Source organism: Catharus ustulatus, chromosome 14 (genome assembly GCF_009819885.2).
Source record: "Catharus ustulatus isolate bCatUst1 chromosome 14, bCatUst1.pri.v2, whole genome shotgun sequence".
Classification (NCBI taxonomy): domain Eukaryota; kingdom Metazoa; phylum Chordata; class Aves; order Passeriformes; family Turdidae; genus Catharus; species Catharus ustulatus.
The window spans coordinates 6,097,257-6,118,280 of NC_046234.1; the positions used below are offsets into that span (position 1 = coordinate 6,097,257).

Consider the following 21,024-nt stretch of genomic DNA (forward strand, 5'->3'; position numbering starts at 1 on the left):
AGAGCCCAGCAGAGCCACGATCCGGGGAGCAGAATGACACTAGGGCTGTGTCTGGAGCAGGACAGATGCATTTGGGAAGCGCCCCCTCCCCTGACCCAGATTTGTATCGATTCTGGGCACTGAGAGGAGGAGGGGTCCTCGCATTTTGAAAGCGATCCAACTACTGGGGGCAGGGAACGCGTTTGTAGAGAGCTGCCTGCTCCTGCACCTGGGAGTTTTCAAAGTGCAGCAAATTGGGACCTGGGGCCAAAGGGATACATGGCAATCACAGCTCAGCCCCAAAAAAACTCATCCAAACACCAGTTGGCAATGAATTAAACCTCTGAGCCCTGTGAGGTTTCCTTTGGCAACAGAAAACAAGGAGATCCCAGTAAGTCAGCCCTTCAATCTGTCGAATCACGGAAGGACCCAGAGCATCTGAATGTTTAACATTAGAATAAACTGGCATTTATGAAAGAATGGCCACAGGGGAATAAGCAGTTTCTTTGTGACAGCCTGTTCAATAAGGGTTAGCAATGAGATCCAGCCCACCCTTCCCCCTATCCGCAGCCCCCTCCTAGCCCATCAATCAATTCCCAGGACCAGCCTACATCTCTGAGAAGAAATGACTGCAAAGAAAAAATCTGTCATTGAAACGCAGCTTCGGTAAGCTCTTTTCAGCCCGAGCCTCCTCTGAATTGCATTTTCGCTCCCGTTTAATGAGGAGGAGAAAATAAAGGGACTATTTGCACCCCCCGCTCCCAGCCCTAAGTGATTTAATAGCTGGAAGTGCCCGTGCCCCAGGGACACGCCGCCCCTGCTCCTCACCTTTCATTGTTCTGAGCACGGGGGCTTCCAGCACAGAAAAGCCGAGGCTGGAGCTGACACCCAGCGAGCAGGAATTCTGCACTGTCTCTAGTTTAAAAACCTTTCTCCTGCACCAAATCCCAACACAAAAGGAGAAGGAACATCCCCCAGCCCTGCAATAGAGACCCTTCCACTCCCCCAGCAGCACCAGGCACATGCACCTCACGTATTGCTCTCCTGTTATAACACAGGGCTGAAAGGGATTTACAGCACTTGGCAGCCAGGTACAAATCCAGGAAAAGCTGTTGCTATCTCATCCCCGCCCTTTACACTCGCCGGAATGAAGCTCCTTCCCGGTATTTTACAATGTCAGCGTGACCCATGCAAGAAAAAATCATTGTCCCCAGGCTGCAGCGAGGCAGATGACAATGTAGGAGATCCACACAGAAACCCCAAGTTGGGAACATTCCCCCCACGATGCCAGCCGGGGCAGATTCAGCCTGGTGTCATGCACTGAACAATGAAACATCCAAGCAACTTCGGGAATGAATCAGAGGATGCAGGGGTTTTGATTTTAAAATGAACTGCAGATGCTGTAAGGCACCAAAAAAAAAAGAGATTTCTCCTTTCTGTTACTTTTCTGCATGCAAGTCATTCAGGAAAGCTCTACTCACCGGTTTTCAGCGTGCAGGGTGGAGATGCTCAGAGAAAGAAAACCAGGCTCACTCTGCCTTTGTTGTCTGAGCTCCAAGCAAGAAATTCCTGCCAGGGTGGATGAGACGCCTCCTAGGTCCTAGTGCCTTGTTCCATCCCTTCACGGTAACTTTGCCTCGGTGATTCTCACTCTCACCATCAGTCGTCTGCTCACAGTCTGTGTGTGAGGGCAAAACGGGGTGCTGACTCCAGCTCTGTATAGGTCAGCAGATGAATAAACAAAAGGTTTAGAGGGGCAAGTTTAGGGGTGATGCTTGGAAGGATGCAAATCTCCCCTCAAATCCAGCTGTATCAAGAAATCATCTGACCCAACCAAAGGAAAAAAAGAAAAAAAAAAAACAAAACAGGATAATTGCCCCAATCCTCCTAGAGGATTAGCAGTACAGGGGGGGTCACAGTCACAATCCCACAGTGCTGGCACAAGACTCCTGTGCGTCAGGAAGGCAACAGAAAATCTCTGACCAGTGGAACTGGGCAAAGTCCTGCTCCTGTGCTGGTTTTACACAGCATCTGTGGTTTACACTGGCAAGCAGAAAGGGAGAATTCACTTGGTGGTTCTGTATGAGGTGCCCCTGAATACTTTTCCTCTGTTAACATTGGACACAAGCCAAAGCCAGAGCGCTGAATCCCAGTTCATTCAAATCCCCAGGAGCATTGGGATGGAGTCATTCAACACAACTTAAACCCAGCAGATCCAGCGTGGCTCATGTCCCATAATAAGAGAAGTTTATTTCTGATTCCACTACAGGAGGACCCAGCTGTTAAAAAATTGTACTGGGCTCTTTCACTTTGACAGCAAAATCTTTCACCTGCTTTCTGGGTGGAGATCTCTATGCTGCAGCACCACTAACCCTGCTCCTAACCCCACTGGTGCTGGCCTCATCTTTGCTTTAGAAAAGAATGGGATTTGGAAATGGGAGAGTTTTCCCATCTGTAGAAGGAAATCTTTCCTAACAACACTGCGTCTGTTTCGAGTGAAAACATCAGATGTTGTCATTTTGGCACATCACAGCAGTATCACATTTACACAGAAGAAGTTAGCATTTATTCCAGCTTTGTCTGCCCTGTGCATGATAGTCCAGGCAACACTGACACAAACCCACTGAGAGTTTGTCTCTGCTTGCCAGCAACTTTCACACATGACATTTGTAAAAAGTTTCTTATTCCCTGACACCACCCTTTTATTCAAAGGCTCCCATGCATCCTCTGCTGGAGCTTTTGGCTGCTCCCTTGTGTGCATGGCCAGATCACTGCATAGAAGACAGATCTGCTCTCCTCCCTCAGGAATTAGCCCTTGAGAGCACCACGGGGAAGAACAGGGTGGATTTCCTCTCCAGGGTAGGTCTCTGGATGCAGTTTCAAGAGGTATGTGGGACTTCAAACCTTGTCCTTCCCATTAGGTCCTATTCTGAATTAGATCATTCCTGGCTGTTCATCACCATGAGCTTACTCTGTCCAGATTTAACAATTCTTTCCTTTAACACAACACTGCTGTAAATATGAATCTGCCCATGCTTTAGAAATTTGCCAAAAATATAAATCATTCAGCATGAGCCAAGTACAGCAGCAACAAAAATAGAGAAAAGAAGAGTCTTCATTCAGCCTTCAGTGGCACACACAGCTTTGACAGAGAGGAGGAAGATTTTGGGGATGATGGCTAAGGATCCAGGTACTACACCAAAATTACCAGGCAGGATGAGGTAGACCCAGGTGGAATTGTACCACAATGTGTTAATCTCCCAAATTTGACTTGTATGGGAAGTTCTGAGCACAGCAAAGGGTGTCAAGCATCATTAACAGATGGCCCCTCTTTCTCATCTGAGCCCAAACCTGCTGTGAAATGAGTGTGGCTGCATGGACATGTCTGCTCAGGACAGGGACAGAAGCTTTTTGAAGCACAGGCACCTCCTTTGGAAAGCATTTTAAAATAATTAAATAATTACTCTACCAGGAGAACTGGAATTTGTCCCTCATTGAAGGATAAGGTTGCTATAGGAAATCATGGTAATGTTCATCTTGGGTAAAAACCTTGAGTTCCTCCCAAACAGTGCCCAAAACACCTCCTTTAATCCTGCCACAAGACCTGGAGGATCTCACAAGGCAGAGCACCATCAGAGGTGAAGAGCCTTGCAGCCAGACTGATTTCACATGTCCTCAGTGAAATCACACCATATTTGCTTCTCTCCAAGTGACAACAGAATCACCTCAAACCACAGACATCAGCACAGAAATAAGCAGCAGTTTCTTGAGCAAAGCCAGGGCCTGCTCCTGACTTCATTTCTTCTTCAGAGCTTCTTCCCTGGCCTTAAGGAGTTAATGCCAGTCAAAACATATTTACATCAGAAGAGACTCACGCCCTGAGACATCATAATCTAAACAATTTTAGGCAGCGTGAGTGGTTGAGAATTGGAAAGAAAATTCTACTTCCCATCAATAATTTCATCTAGCTGCAAAGGAAAGATAAATTTAGCTCTTCAGATTAAATTATCTACTTCAAATCAGGTGAATCATCTTTCCTCCAGGAAGGTAATATTTAGACTTTTGCCTGTGTAACTAAATCCGTATAAATACGTGTTTGTTGACATTGCTGAGCAACTGTGACATGTTGGAAAGGGACAGACTGCAGGTGCCAGGGGTTGTGTGAATGCTTTGTGCTGACTTCTTCACAAACACCCAGGAAATCTAGTTTCTAGCATCACTAGGAGCTGCAGTCTCAAATACTCCATGTCAATGCCCAGTTGCTTTGCTATGCAACTTCCTGACTTCTATAAAAATTGCCTCTGATAGCACAGCACATTCTCTGAACAGGATGTAAGTTAGGGTGATAAGCAGCCAAGGTCTGGCTGTACCACAGAATCATGGAAAAATCAAGTGATCACTGGGTTTGAAGGAAGTCTTGGATCAACACCTTCAAGTCAGTCTATTTAGAAGCACATGTTTAATTACATTTCTTAATTTAACCTCTATTGTTCTGGACTGTTTGGAAATTGTCATCCCTGATCACCACTGTCAAAGCTCTGCTTGATGTAACTTAAACTCTCTGAAATGACAAGTTATTATTTCAGAGGTCTCACAAGTGTGTCAAGACACAGCTGAAATCCCATAAAGTCAGTGGCTCAGTCTCTATGGAGCAACATCCTTTAGTCCTGAACCTTCAGAAGAGCTGGGAGCTCATCAGAGTTATGCTGTATCAGGCTATAGAGTTAAGTTCCTCCTACACAATACTACGAGCTAATAATGGGGACTTGGCAGAATTTCACCGCATAACATTTGTTTCCTTTGGAGATTTATTTTTATAGGGACCACACACATGTGAAAGTCTTTTAAATACCAATGCTGGAGAGCCAAAGTCAGCCCAGCCACTGGGGAGAGAAGGGTGGAGGATCCAGAGCAGCCTTGGAAACATCTGCAGGGGCTGCTCAGAGCTTGAGGGTGAAGGACTGAACTTTTCAGTCTGAACCACTGGAACCTCCAGGGACAAAGATTTCCATGTAAGGAAGGAGGAGAGGGTGGAAGAAGCAGCTGGGCTGTGAGGCCACCTGGGTGTGGGACTGCTCAGGTGTGCCCAGGTGTCCTGGGTGGGACCTGCCACTTCTCCACCCCATGCCAGCCCCACAGCCCTGGCAGACGCCCTCAGTCTCAGCAGCTGCCTTCACCTCCAGGTATTTCTGAAATCTATTTCTTTGCATCCTCTGAGGGACCATCAGGAAGCAGGCTGAAAGTGGAAAGGCCATTTTTCCGTGCTGAGTATCTGGAAACTGTGCAGGAACTCAAGATATTCCAAACACATCCAGATGCAACAAAGCATTAAACCCCACAACAGTCATCCAAAAGAAAAATACCTTCTGCACTAGATCTCTCCTGGCTCAATTCCCTCTCTTCTACAACAAACCACCACAATTAATAAATCTTTCCCAGCTGAAAATAAATTTCCTGACAGCAGGAAGTGAAGCACCCCACCCCAGCACACCCCCTGTGTATTTTGGGTGAACTCTGCCAGAGCCAGAGTTCCACGAGCCAGGTTCTGGTGGCAGCTCAGTGGCAGCATTTCCCTTAAATTCAAAGTGCAAAGCTTGCAGAAATCCTCATGCACTGCCTGTACCCAGGGGATGTGCAGAACCCTTCTGAGGTTGTCAGTACATTTTTTGCTGGCTAAGTTGTGGTCTGTGAGCCCCAGCCAGCATCATTACAAATGGAATAACAAAACATCCAAATTCTCCTTTTTCCGAGGTTGTCCGTGGGCTGCATCATAGTGGTTAGGAGACTTGTGACCAAGAATGTAATAACTTCTTGATGATTTCATTTTATACAGTAATTGTAAATGAATACCTGATTGCCAGCCTCTCTCAAAGTGCCTGCTGAGTGTAACATTGGCTTGAAGGACTTTCCTGATGGAATTCTCAGTGATAGAAAGGAAAATCCCATCAAAGTCATCACGGGGGATCATGTCACATTCAAGTTGGAAGTGCAAGATGTTTCCTTTCAAACGCAGATCCTTCCTGTCACTCTGAAGGCAGTGACAGTGAAGTCAGGTGACACTGGGGAAGCATTTGTAAAAGATACCCAACAGCTCATCTTAAAAGCTCAGAAATCCCAACGACAGACTGTTTCAGAAGTTGTTTTCCAAGAGACTTCCACTCAGTGCCCTCAGTAAATGTCATCCCAGACCAACAGAGGCTGCAGGATTTGCTGTATCAGTGGGGTGGGTAGTAGAGTAGGAATTAAGGATTAGGAGAGCAGGTAAATAAACCTTTTGTGCCTGTTTTACTCTTTTCAGGAGATGATTCCAATCTGTTTTATCCTAAAAATACAGACAGCACTAATGAATGCTGATTTTTTTCATGGCAGCAAATATTCCCCAGCTATTTTGCTATTGTTCCTCAGGCACACATACCATGTACCTACAATAAACTATTGATAATCGGTGCTCTGCATCTGTGCTGGCATTTAGAGGTAGACACAGCAATGAGAAAACTCATTTAGCTACATCAAAAGAAAAGCTTATCTGCCCGAAGTCTCATGCAAATTAGGAGCACACTGAAAGACAATTGTTTAAACATCAATGAACTGGGGCCTCTTGTCTGCAGAGCTGCAGTCCCTGAATCCAGAGAGACACAGAATCTCGGTCTGACAGGATGGGGAAACAATTCAACACTGTGAGCACAAGGTCAGCACTGGCATCTTCAGCCCCCTTTTGCCAGCAGGGAGAGCCAGCACTGCAAAGTCTGCCTCAAACTCAACCAAATCTGGTTTTCTGCTGCCATAACTCCTGCCAGGTTTGGAAAGCTGGTCTGGCACACAGCACAGCCAGCAACACCCTGTTGGTTTCTAGTCCAAGGCACCCCTTGAGCACAGGAAGGAATGTTCCAAACACATCCTGACATGCAAAGCCCTGGCCCAAGCAGCTACTGAGGCTCCCAGGGATTTCTAAAACACCTCCTGAAGATCTGTGTAGGTAGAACCCTGTGTATTTTTAATCTTTAAAGCAAAGGTTATGGTATGGAAATGCTGTGGGACACTCTGCCTTCTAAATAGCTTTATTTCAAGCACTGAAACTCCAAGCTGAACTTCTGCAGCTCTTCCCCTGCTCCCTCCACACACACCACAGCTGTGCTGAGAGTGAGAGATGGCTTCAGGCAGAAGTTCTCCCTGTCTACTCATGCCTTAAGTTTTAGTTTTTATATTTTCCAGTTTCTGTACTGCATTAGGATATAACTCTGAACTTCATCTAAAGTGTTAAACTCACAGCTCAGTCACACAAAACAATTCTTTTCCAGCCCCAGAACCAAGGACATTGCTGCAGCTCCAGCCCCAAAAAGTGCAAACAGCAGCAAATTGAGGAGAGAATCTGGGAGGATGGGACTGCAGAACCTGGAGCTGGAATTGGACAATGAACCCCAAGATGGAAATGGACCAAAACTTTAAAAAGTGTGAAAACTCATGATTTGGGGTCCATCTTGAGTGGAACCACAGCCAGGATCTTGTACTGCCCAAGGTGTATCTGTGTATCTTTTGATAAATCCCTGCTTTATTATTTTAACTCTGCCCAGCCTCCCTTCCCTGCAGCCTCTCCAGGCATCACTACAGTGAGACCATCAGAAGTGAGCACTGAGCGTCATTACTGTCCCTGAAGAGATCACTGGAGAGAAGCATCATCCAGCAGAGGGACAATGACTTTGGTACTCACCTTTTTAGGAAAAAAAGTAGTAGCCTTTTACTTTGTGAACATCTGCAGCTTGCTGGAAACTAAGTCCTTTTTAACTTTGCAGGGCAGTAGGAGATGATTGTAGGAGCTACTGGACAAGAAGGCAACACCAGAAACTCCACAGAGATGATTCTGATATTTTATCTTCAGGTTTTGCAGGTTCTGTTCATTAGGAAACCCTCCCAGGGGGGCACATACAGATTATTTGAAATTCCCAGCCTGGAAAACTTTGTGAACCACAGAATAACTGAACAGGGGAATGACATTCATATCAGAACATCAGGATCCCAAAGTTTGGATGAAGAGCCAGGTCAAGAAGAAACTCCTGGTCTCATCTGAAAGTGCTGTCAGCTACATTTCTGATTCCATGAGCTCTCCTAAGGGTTACCCAACATCAGCTGTGTAAACACTGACATTGAGCAAGGTGCTCAGGTACCAAAAAAAAAGCAGCTTTCCAGTTTAAATCCATTCTGAGCAGTCATCAGTCACCACTGAGCCAAAGAGCAGCTACTTGCAAGTCACAAGGAAATATGGTTGTTTCTTGGGCCTCAAACTCCAGGGAAACAAGCCCTGGAACCTCTGACTGTGCAGTGTGGTGTAAATGGGACCTAAATTCACTCAGTGAGTTTGAGCACTGTCTCTACATGGGATGCACAGGGCAAGCAGTCTAAGCCAGAAAATCAAATTTTGAAATCCTGTGGTAGTGGAAAAAAAAGAAAAAGAAAAAGATGAGTTTCCATCCTGGCTATCTGCAAGAAAATTGTATCAGCAGCAGGCTGACTGCACCAAGGGCCCTGTGGGCTGTAACCACAGTCATCTCTTTTCATTAATGCAAGGGCTCTCCTGCAGCAGCAGCCTCAGTTCCCAGTGCTGTGTGTACATTAAATGCCAGCAGAATGTGCCCACCCACCTTTGTGCCATGGGATAATGGGATATTATCATATCATTGCTGCAGCCACTACTTTTGCCCAGCTCCTGCTTCCCTCTGACTTGCAGAGGAAGGCAGCTCAGCTGGAGCAGCAGGAGCAGGGAGAGCCACAAACACTGACAGCCCATTGTTTTATCTTTTGTATCCATGCAGTGCTCTGCTGCTCTGAGCCCAAGCTTTATTCTGTTTCCAATTAGAAACCCAAACTGCCTGTTGGATTAGGTGACTTTGCACTCTCTAGGCAACCCCACAAATATTTTCAGTTTGTGTTTCTGACCCCTGAAAGCCCAGGGAGCACTCTGCCCCATTCCCAGTTTAATGCTGGCCCACCCAGCATGAACACCCCTGCTCATCCATCCCCTGGCCATGGCCATGGCTGGTGTCACTGTGGTCACCCTGCAGCCCTGACCAGCCCAAATCTCCAGTTTGTGGGCTCAGGCTGTGGCCAGAACCCGGCCAGGGAGTTATGAAAGGCAGGGCTTGTCTCACTTTTAGCCCACACAGGCCTGGGCTGTGATGAGCTGCTTTCATTTTCTTCTTCGTGGCATTTTTCCCTCACTTCACTGTGGGACATCATTCCAGGCCTCCTTCCCTGCCTCTTCCATGGAGAGAGGACCTGCAGGGAGGTCTCACTGTGCTAATTTTGCCCCAAACCCTTGCTAAAGAGAACACCTGGGTGGTTTAGACTTTACCCAACCACTCTGCAGCAGAGACACCTCTGTGGTGTCCCCCAAAATATTCATTTCAATCAGCCTTTAACTCATTCCACTCACAGATGGAGCGACACCAGCGCTGGCTCCCTGTGAGTTGGGAAGGAAGGACAGGAAATATTTGTGAGGCACCAAGATTTGTGAGTTCAGTGTCCAGAGGGGATGCTCGGACCCTGCAGTGTCACCTCCCCATGCCAGGTGATAGCGATGCCACCCTGTGGTGACACCCAGCAGCAGGACAGGGACATCCCTCCCCTGCCATCCCAGCAAGGACACAGGGATGACCCACCCAGCAGCAGCTCTGGGATATTTAAAAATGTGAAAAAAACCCCAAACTGCACAACACCAGAAGGGGGAGCGAGAGTGTGTGAGTGAAGCTGAGCCCAGGAAGAAGGGAGGGCAAACATTTCATTATTTGCTTTTATTTCACGCTGCCCTACTCTGATTTGATTTGTAATAAATTAATTTCCCCAAGACGAATCTGTTTTGCCCGTGACAGTAATTGCTGAGTGATCTCCTTGGTTTTATCTCAACCCACGAGCCTTCATCACATCTTTCTCACCCTATTCAGCCTCTCCCAAATCATTTTGAATGGTTACTCAGGCCTGACAGGATCAGAAGCAGAATAGCCCTTGCTTAGGCTATACCAACTTAGACTTGGAGCTATTTCAGGGAAAAAAAAAAAAAAAAAACAAAAAAACCCTATAGATGGAATTTTAGCTGAGTCAACATTGCATTGAAATTCACCGTATGGGAATGGGGTCAGACCAAGTGAAGACACTGGAATAAAACGAGTTAGCAGGCACTTTACCTTTATTCCCAGTTTTGTAGTGTCCCCTCTGCTGCCCTGGCAGCAGTTTAAATGCAGTGCCAGCAGATGGCAATCCAAGAAGGGTTTGTGTTCCCAGCAGCTGTTTCCTGCCTCAGGGTCAGGCAAGCTCTGTGCCACTGCAGCCAAACCTCTGAAGGAGCTCAGAGGCTGAAGTGTTTGCAATGTTTAAATACAACATCTGGGTGTTTTAGACTCTAGCAGAGACACCTTTGTGGTGTTCCCCAAATTACCCATTTCAGTAATAGGTATTTGACTCATTCAATGGAATTCTTACCCATTTTCAGAGCCTTTAACTCATTCCATGGAATTCTGGCTGGCTTTTCAGGGCTGGCACATGGGAAGTTCACCCCACTGCAGGTGCTCACTGATCCCTGTGATTTAGCAGTGTCAGTGTCCCTCTTCACTGCCACACTCAAGGCTGGATGCAGGTGGTTTCCTTTAGCACAGCATTGAACTCACACACCCTGGCATTTCAGACACCATAAATCCACGTGCACTCAGCCCATCTTCTCAAGTCCCCATGGCCAGGAATTCATTTCAGCCACCTCTAGAAGAGCTCCTACTTTATGCAGTGAATTGCAGTGATTTGCTGTCCATATTTCCCTCTTCCTCCAGCAATCTCTGATTAGAGTTTAGATGCAGAAACTTTTCAGTATTTCTTTAAGCAGAGTCCTCCTGGATTTTCAGAGGCTGTCAGGGAGCAGGTCTGATGTTCCCTGCTGTGCTGTGCTGCCTCTTTTGAAGGAGCAATTCTCACCCACAGCCACAGGACCAGGGTGCCCAGGGACACAGCAGAACCCCAAGGACTGAAGCTAGAGCAGGAATTCAGAAAACCACATGCTTTTCCATCATTTTCTGTCAGCTCTGTGCTGAGAAGAGCCCACCTCAAGGTGCCTGTCTGGTGACTGTGTCTTACCTGGCCTACATGAGAGATCTCTGCTCAGATTAGAGTCCAGCCTATTCTTAAACCTGTGCCTCTACATCTACAGAGTGGAGAATTTAGATCTGAAATTGAGAAGACTGCTCAGGCTTCCCAGAACTTGAACAAACCCTAAACCCAGGCACATCTTCACCAACATGAATTTTCTTGAAAAGAGACAAACTTTGACTATCCCTGCACAGGGCAAAGTAACTACTATGGCAAACACACTAGGACTTGTAGTGACCATTTGGAGTCATCAAAGGGGATATGAGTGATCTGCCTGGTGAGGGATGAGATTGCACCAACATCCAGCTAATTAGTGGGCAGGAAGTCCCATCCATTGAACTACTGACTGAGCTGGTGCTTTTAATTAGACTCAGAGTTGCTGTGCTGCAGGGCTGCTTTCCAACCCCTCACCCAGGACACAGATTAGCAGGAGTTTTATGCTAATTTATGTTGGCTGAAAAGCTGGTGAATTTAGGAGACATTTAGATTTCAGGGAGGAACTACTTATTAATATTCATCTCAGCTCCTATAAATACATTTCTAATCCACTGCAGGATTTAGAAGGCTGTGGATGGCAGCTGTGTCACTGCACACATTGGATTTGTTGCAGAGCAGGGGTCGTGCTGGGTCAGGGGGTGTTGGAGCATGGCTGTGACAGGGTGAGCACAGCTCACAGCTGTGGGATGTGGAAGGTGGCATTTCTGGGTTTCTGCCACAGTGACAGGGGCTGGACAAGCCCCAGGATGAGCACACACAATCTCATGGGCTTTTCCTACTTCTGGCTTCTCAAACTAATTTCAACTTACAGAGGAGGTAGAGTTCAGCTTTATCTTATGATTCTTCAGGGGCTCTCTGAGCCTCTCCTTTGCATAATAATTGTTCTCTGTCTTGCATTTCCTGAACATATTTGTACATCCCTTTGCCCCAAAGGAATGGAGAGCTCAAACCCAAATTATACTTGCTAATATGAAGCAATCACTCATCACATTTTCAACTTTGCTACTGCCCACCTAAACTCCTCTCTCCAGTTTAGCCACAATCCAGCTGGATATGGACATCCCAGAAAGTGGCACCATTTTCTGGACTCCCTGTACACACATCCCCATGCACTGGCCTCTCCCTATGCTTCCAGTTACTTTCCCATCAATAAGAACTCGTTCTAGGACAACTTTCTTGCTATGGCCAGCCCATATTGGTTTCAGCCACAGCAGGAGAAAAGTATTCATGGTTTGGCTGCCCTATTGTATAATCTCGGGTGCTGCAAAGTCTCCAGAGGGTACAATGGGATCCATGAGCCAAACCACAACACATAAGACCTAAAGCCCTAGATCCACATTTCTACTGAAACAAAGAGCACAATGTGAGTGGAGCACTGCCATTCCCAAGAACCACCAGCAAGCTACTCAGAAGCTGGGAGAGGTTGCATCACACCAGCTGGCAAAAGAGCTTTTGGTTCCTTTATGTTCGCCACACCAGCTGGAAAAAAACCATGGGGTGGATAAAACCAAGAATAACCAGCCCTAAAGTGACAGCCATCACCAGCTGCAAGGGGGAGAGGTGCTACTACACCTTTGATAGACAGCAGCCTGCTCCATGCCTCAGCCAGGGAGCCCTGGAGCAGATTCAGAGGATGCTGAACAAAGATGATGAAGGAGCGGTGAGCGCATCCTTCAGGAGGGAGCAGGCAGCAAGTCCCCCTCGTGTAAGCATTCCCTGGGGTGAGGAGTGTTGGATTTGTGTCTGGAATAAGGAGCCCCTGGCAGAAGCAGCAAGTGGCAGCCATCTGGAGTGTGAGGTGGCCCCGTGCCAGCAGCGCTGCCGTGCCAGGGAGGGCTGGAGCAGGGTGACTCTGAGCAGGGAGCACATGCACAGCGTGGAGAGAAGGGAGAGAAAGGGAAGGAGCAAACTGAGGGAGAACTACTCCTAAAGAGCCTGGGATTGATGTTTCACTAAGAGCAAGCACAGCTGGAAACTGTAGGAATAGGAAATATTGATTATTTCCAGTCTGTTTGCTCGTATGAAGACAGGGAAAGGAGAGTTAACCCAAGAGGGGGGGAAAAAGCGACTGAGGAAAGTTCTTCACTTCACTGCACTTAGTCAGGAAATCCTCCAGCAGTGAAAATACCAGATGGGAACAACAAAATGGCAGCAGGGACATCACAACACACAGTTCTTTGCCACACCTGCAGAAACAAAGATGAGCTCTCTTGCTGAGGGAGTCCAGGATCTGAAAAGCTCAGCACACAGACTTCCATAGGATGCCTGGCATCTTTGGCACAAGTCATCACAGTCTTCCCTTGCCTTATTCTGATACTGCAGCACAAAGAGCACTCAAGTGAAACCAGGCCTTTTGCACAGTCCAAAACACTTTTTTTCTTTTTCAGGTTAAAAATTCAGTACTGTGGTGGTATTCAGCCAAAGGCTGGACTTTGATTGTGAAGATCTTTTCCAACTTCAGTGATTCTTAAGCAAGGGCCAGGTCTGACCATTCAGAGTACTTTAAATAAAGGGATTATTTCCTTGTTCTTTTCCTAGTGCTTGCTGATACTGGTATGGTGTGCTAGAGAATTTTTAACACTTCAAAAGTATGTAAGCTTTGTAGTGGCCTGCTGTACAAAGTGTTTATTTCTCTCTTCAGTCATTATGGCCCCCTAAAGTCTAAGCCCATTGTGTTGGAAGGGGGTTACAGCAAAATCTGAACAGAGAAGCCAGGAAAGCTGGGTTTGCCTTGTTGGTGTGAGGATATCAATCAGCCTGTGGTACTCTCCTCTTCAAGTCAAGGCTTCTGATGGATGCTTCCCCCATTTCTCCTTCCTGATTCCCTCAGGCTCCCTAATGAAAATTGTTCCTCTGTTGAAGGCACACATGAGGGTCATGCCTGCAGAGAGAGCTGATGCAGCAGTGCTGTGCTGCAGAGCTGGGGTCCCTTGCTCTGGAAGCATGGGACAACAAAGCCTTCCCTGTACATGATGGGCAAGCTGGATTTTTAGGTCAAACACAACAGTTTTGCCTTTTCCCCCCAAATTAAAATGTGCTCATTTGGGCTGATTCTAGGGGGAAATCACCAGATGATCAGGAGGCCAGCAGTAACACTGATTTATCCAGCCACAAGCTGGAAGCTAGATCAGATCAGGGTTCATCTGGTTTTGTTGGTCAGGGACAAGGCATGACAGCTGCTTCTGAATTTGCTGTAAGATCTGAGCAGCAGGGCTGGGGCAGCAGCTCATCCTTGGGCTGTTTGCCAGCCCCACGTGGGTGCTGGCTGCCCATGCTGTGAAGTTTTGGCAGTGCAGGACCCTTTTATGTCAGCTACAGCTTTTGGGGTCTTGATTTTCAGTTGTCCCTTTCTCCTGGAGTCCCAGTGAACCTGAACAAGCAGTTCCTATCCCAGCCTATTCCCTGCTTGGCTCTTGCTCTCCACCCCTCTCTCACTGCCATCCTCAGCCACTTCTGCCTTTGCTTGCATCTCCTGGGTTTTAACTGGTTGCCCATTACTCATCAGACATATTAATTACAGAGAGGATTGCTTTTATCTCTGCAGTCCCAGAGAGGTTTGGGGATCTGTGGTTGGAGGAAGCTGTTTGATACCCCCTCCCCTGGGGGAAGGATGTAGAGCCAAGGACCATCACACCCCTCTGATTTCTAATGGAAAAAACATTCAAGTTTCATCCACAGACAGCAACTACAGAAAGCATGTCCATGGGGTTTGTTTCAAGTGGAACCCTCCTTGCAGGTGCTGCATCCCTCTGGGGCAGCTGGACTGGGATGCAATGGGGAAAACTGTCTGCTGGCACTTACAGAGCAGCTCTTCCAGGAAAAAGTCTGTGCTGGAAAAACCTGGGTGCTGCTCTTCTTCAAAAAGGTATTTGTTAAAAAGTCTGTGTTCTCCAGGCCAAACCTGGATGCTGATCTTCTCTGAAATAGGCATTTATGAAAACTTCATCCAGTTCTCTCAGAAACACACATTAAAGAAAAGGAAGCATAGCTGAGTGATGGGAGAAAAATAAATCAGAAATTAATCTCTCCCTCTCTTTTACATCAGTTACATTGCCAGGACCTCTCCAGTGAGAAGCACCTTTTTGATTTCCCTGTGCTGGGAATGAGGCCATGCTTTGCTGGTATCAGCCATCTAATTAGGAAAGGGGTTGTGTGAGTGAGCAGGTAGCTCAGGAGCAGATCTTTAGTGAGCAGAGCTAATTTCATTTGTGCAAAGAGAAATGTGGGGCTTAGGCTGAATTATCAAATGAATTACACCAAGAGATCATTTGCTTTTGCAGTGATTTAATTATCAAAGATTTTGCTAATGAAGGGAGGGGGGAACCAGATGAAGGACAGAGCATTTCCTGAGGGAAATGTCAGCTTGCCAGCTGCATCCCTCACCTGGCTATGTCAGGCCAAGGTTTTTAAGGGAAGGTGACACGGTGCAATCATTTGTGATGGAATTCTTCTGTACAGCTGCACTCCCTTCAGCTGTAGCTCCTTCCAGCACACAAGCATGTTCCTGTGCAAGGAACTCACCCCCTTTCTCAGATGAATTATCCCAAGTACCTCAGACACATCAACATTTCCTGTCAGGCTCATAAAACAAATCTTACCTCAGCTGGTAATGAACCTGATGTGCTGTGACAGCCACAAGCAGGGCAACAAAGAGAATCCTCACATGTCAGCAGATCTGAGCAAGACCTCAATCTCCCAGCACCAGAAAGAACAGGATGTGTCTCCAAAAGTGACAGCCATGATTTCCTGACACAGGAACCTGGGAGTGCAGAGACTGATGTGCCAGGTTCTATTAACACAGGATTCCTCTTTGAACTCTTTGAAAAGAGTTATTCTTTTGTGGAGCTTGTCTTGGATTCCTTTGAAAAGAGTGATTCTTTTGTGGACCTTGTCTTGCCATCAGGTTTGATATTGTGCTTTCCTGGGACAAAGAGCAGGAAAGGATTCCAGATTGTCTAATTTTCTTTTAAAAAGTGTTTTCCTGTCAACAGGAAATCTTGGATGGGAGAAGGTAGCTTCTATACCACAGGTCATGCACTGCAAAGTGTCTGTGTATTTTACACAACTTGAAGGTACCTTGTGGAATTATAGGCACTGAAAATGAAATATCTCAAAATGTGAAAGGGCAAGAGGCATTTTATGAGTAGAAAAAGTAGTGGTACAAATCTTCCCTCTTGAAAGCAGTTCAGCTGGTTCAGGAAGATTCAGAGATGTAAATTCCCTTCAGAGGACTTATATTTAAATCAGCAGAGTTGATTGTACTGCTGGGTGTTGTAAAGTTGTTCTTTGACTGGACTTTACTGATCCCCAGTGGAATTTAAGCTGCACTCTCACCATTATCTGTATGATTGATTCAGCTGTTTGCATTAAACCAGGCAGGGCACTCCTGCAGCCTGGTGGGACATAGAAATTTCTACAGAGCAGTGTGAAAATCTCATAGCTGATGGTTCTGAGCCTACTCCAAGCTCATGGCTGTGGAGATTTCTTCATTCTAAAGCAGTGGCCCTCAGAGGTCTATTCTCTTACATTTTCATCCCATTTTAATGCATATATTTATTCCCAGGATAATCTTTGCAGGACTGACCTGTGCTGAGAGCCCCAGAACATCACACAGACTCTACATGCTCCTGTTCCAGCTTAAGAAAGACACCAGCAGTTCAGCACATTATTCTGCACTTGCTACTCTTTCTCCTTATTATTTTGAGCCTGTCATCAGAAGCAAAGCTGAAGCAGGAAGAAATGTTGATAATAAATTGTATGCAGAAGTAGCTAATGTGCCTTGTCCTCCCTGCAGCACAGGACTGAAATCCTTGGAAATGGGAACAGGGATTTTGCTGGCATTAGTGGGTAAGACAGAAAAAGCTCCTCTCCCTTCCAGAAGTGGAAATAGAGTATTTGAAAGCTTTACAGAGAACAGCACTAGCACTGAATGGACACTGAACAAACCTCATATTTCCTAAATACTGCCAGAGAAGGGTTGAATGCCTTTATAACTCCAGTGGGAATCGTGTGGAGAGAGGACCTGGCCCAGGGTGTTTAAATGATGTCCCTCAATGATGGAACTGCTGTTTAAATACCAACAAAACCCATGTTCAGCAGCAGCCTGGCATGCCCACCCATCTCCTTGCAGTGCCCTCCCTGTAGCCAGGGACAGCTCAGCTGGCCACCACTGCCCTGCAGGGAGGACAAGGGGCTCCCCTCTCCCAATTCCAGCACCAGGTCCATGTGGCAGAATGCTCAGAGTGTGGAGCTGATTCCCAGGGCAGGAGAAGTGTGGGGTTTTAGAAGCGGGGACTTGCTGCAAAGTCAGTCTGGAGCATGGATAAACCTGCTTCCAGTGAGAGCTCAGTGAGAGCAAGGCAGAGGAAAAGGACCAAGTGGCCATGCAGAGCCATGTGGTGAATCCTTCTGGGTAGAGATCTTTGTCCAAATTGAAAACATGTCTTCATCTATGGAAAGTGAGGCAATAAAGCAGCATTTGTTGTTAATAGGCTAAAAATAAAAAGAGAGATCAGTCTTCTGTTCAAAAGGAAGGGTTGTTCAATAAGCTTTTTGTACAGTGTTTTCATAGAACAGTTTCTTCCCAGACAACTTGATCCTGGAGACAGAAGGGAAATGTATTTTGTGGCACATAGGCTGGAAGGGGGACAAAAACTGGCTATAAATAACAGGGCACATCAGTTAAGCAGAATCACACAGGGATGCTTATTCTTTTTTTTTTTTTTTTCACCAAAAATGAACAATAATTAAGTGGAACTGCCCAGTGAGCTTGCTCTGCTACTGACCCAGGGGCTGGGGAAGAGGGAACTTGTGACTGCTATAAGACAAACAAAGGCATCAAATGGAAACATCCTCTGGCTTTACTATAAATGTATAGGAGCTGCTGTCACAGCTCAGACTGAGGGGCTGTCTGGGCTGACATCCTGTCTCCACTCTCACATGAGAACAGGACAAGGTAAAAATCGTTGCATAAAGATGCCTCATGTGAAACAAAATGGGAACTCAGACACTGTGCAGTTGTTATTCACATCTTCATCCTGCCTGCTCTCCTCTTCAGCACTGCCCAAGCACCAACTGGGCTCCCCATGAATCAGAAAGGATTTCAGAACTGGTTCATGTGAATTAACTGTCTGCCCATCCCCTCAGTGCAGTAGAACAAAGTGGGGTAACATTGCACAGGGCAACTCCTGGGCTCTGTGTCAGGAAATGGCAGATATTGAGGTACAAATGCTTTGGGGTGGAAGCCCAAAGTATTTAGGGAGCCATGGCAAGAGAGAGATCCCTGCTGTTGAGAAGGGATTAAAGGGAAACACATGAATGGCTTTTGTATCAGTTGTAAGATTAATTTTTTAGAGCTTAAACTACGATAACTCTTTTAGTACAATTGGCAGCAGGTCAGGATTTCTGTGCTGTGCTCTCCTGTACAGAACAGATGCATCCAAACAGAGGATTTCCTCAAAACTGCAGTGGAAATGGGTGGCAGAGCAGACATGGCAGTATTTGTATCCCTCACTGTTTTTCACTCTTCTGCTGTGAAGATTTCAACCATGTTTCCTCCAGACAGGTTTAGAAAGAGTTCATCCAGTCCTGCATGGAAATGCTGATATCTGAAATGTTAAAGTGTGTGGGTGGGCAGAGCTCTCTCAGCTGCATATTCTGTAAATGAGAACTGAGAAAAGAGATTTTCTTCCCTAAGACTGGAATTAAAACAAACAAACTGAGGAAACAAAAATTGGTGTAATGGGGTCATCACGAAATTGTTTTCCTTTCAGTATAAACAGTCATGATTATTATTTAATGATGGTAATTGAAGAACTGGTCCCCCCCTCAATACAAGCAGAAGCCCATCTGTTAACTGTGAATCATGCAAATAATGTGGCATCAGAGGCTTCAGAGAAGGGTTTAACTGTTTTGCAGCTCACATTCCCCATGCTCTACCCACCCTGCATTCAGCTCCACAGCCTGGCTGGGAGGATTTGGTCCCAATCCAGGAATTATCTGTTCCTATTTTAAAGATTTGCCTCGTGGGTCCCTTGGCAGCAGTGATTTGGTCAATACCTGAGTCTACAAGCACTGGGCTCAAGCCAAAATGCCATCCTGCTTAACAGGGAACTCCATGGGGAGTTAGGGCTGGAGCTAACCCTAACTTAGGGATGGATCTGCTCAGGAATTACTGATCAATATTGTGGTCACAAGTGCTGCCTGGCAAGCTCAGGTGATGCCTTTGTTTTGACACCTGTGAGCTGATCTGAGACCTCCCTCACATCACCTGTGCTGTGAAAAGCACCTTTCAGGATTCCTAGCTAAGCATTAACCCTACTGTTAAAGCTGTTCCTGCAGGCAGAACTCTGGGAGAAGCCACAGGAGCCCAAGGGCTCTTTGCACACAGCTCTGGGTGGACTGGGAGGGGTTTTGAGGTGACAGGAGTGACCATGGAGTGATGCCAAGAACACTGAGGGAAATGCTGTCCACAGCCAGAGCAGGGAACTGGTAGGGGGAAGTGAGCTGGGAGTACAAAATGTATTTCCAGGCTCCATCCAGAATGCCCAGAGGAAAGCAGATAGCACAAAACATGCAAAATTCACACATTTACACAGCTCAGGTGTTGGTTTGATACTGAAGCCCCTGTGGCACTTGCCCTGCAGATGGGAAGGAGAAAATTCCATTGTCCTCATGGACTATTCATCCATCATACAGGTCCTGCCACCCTGCCCTGCTGAGCTCTGGGACAGGCTGGGCTGGGAGGGTGAAAAACCAGAGCCCATTTCCAGTGAGTGAAGCACAGTGGCTCACTGTCATCTCTCAGGTTGTATCTTAGCAACTGGCCAGCCAAAACCAAAGGATCAGTGCATCTCAAAGTTTCTCCAGACCTGCATGAAGCTGCTGGAATTTGTGCTGAATGCCCTTAAAAATAGGCACTGCTGCAAGGGCTATCTTACTTCAGGAGAAATGAAAATATACCAGACTATGGGCTGGAGAACACAGGATCTGTTTAAAGTTCAATTCCTGCCTCATTTTTCAACTAATTTTTGCCAAGGTCCATGTGATCCATGTGGGAGCTGGATGGAGGGTGGCTGGCATGAACTTGTGGTTTGGATGCTGGTGGAATGTGCTTCCCAAACACCCCCTGCTCCAAAGGCTGTTCACAGGACCCTGTTCCTGCCAGCTGGCCCTACCTGAGCCAGCCCTCACTGATTTATCTCAAACACTGCCCTTCTGTAAGTGGTGCTGATTCCATTTTGGGGACATGCAATGCCTTCTCCACAAGCTCACTCACAAAAATGAAGCTCAAGGCTGTTCCAGACTGAATTCTGTGCAGAACAATGTAGCCCTTCACTGACAACTGTAAATCAAATTAGAAATGTTCCTAAAAATTAGCAGCAGCATCAGACAACACTGAATCTCTTCAGTCATCTGTGGGAGACAAAGTTTCTATAAATAAACTGAAGCATTGCCATGATGAAGTTCCAAACAAAGCCAAATTGTCAAAACAGCCTCAGAGCCTTTCAAAGCAACAAAACTCTTTCAGTCCAAGCTGAAGCATTTTCAGACACAGTGTGCTGGACAGAAGGAGGTTTTGTGGGAATGCACAGAGGGAAAGAGGCTGGGTGGAGCAGGGCACACATGACCACTGCATTTACGTAGCACTTTGCAGGGAGGGAACAATAATTTTTCCTTTTTCATGGAAAAGAAATGAGACAGAGAGAAGTCACAGCATTTGGCTGTGGGCTAATACAAGCCTGTGGCAACTGTCTTTGCTTCCAAGGTTGCCACCTCTTGGACTGTGCTGTTTCTCCCTCAAAGCTGGTGGCAGCTGGACCCAATTCACATGGACTTGAATATTTATCATATTTTAAATTCCACCCATTAGAGACCCTTGATTTAAAATCTGCCAAAACATGTATTTTACGTGTTCTACAAGCC

General features: G+C 46.5%; 1 protein-coding gene across 5 annotated transcripts in view; it reads right to left on the reverse strand.

The window, feature by feature from the left end:
• DCX (doublecortin) overlaps positions 1 to 1,655 on the reverse strand; it is a 73,913-nt gene extending 72,258 nt beyond the window's left edge. For 2 of the 5 annotated variants that reach the window (XM_033072718.2, XM_033072717.2), the window contains exon 1: positions 1,461 to 1,637. The gene's annotated coding sequence lies outside the window, so the exon portion shown is untranslated. The other 3 variants (XM_033072715.2, XM_033072720.2, XM_033072716.2) reach the window with 3 other exon arrangements.
• Between the last annotated feature and the right edge of the window lie 19,369 nt (positions 1,656 to 21,024).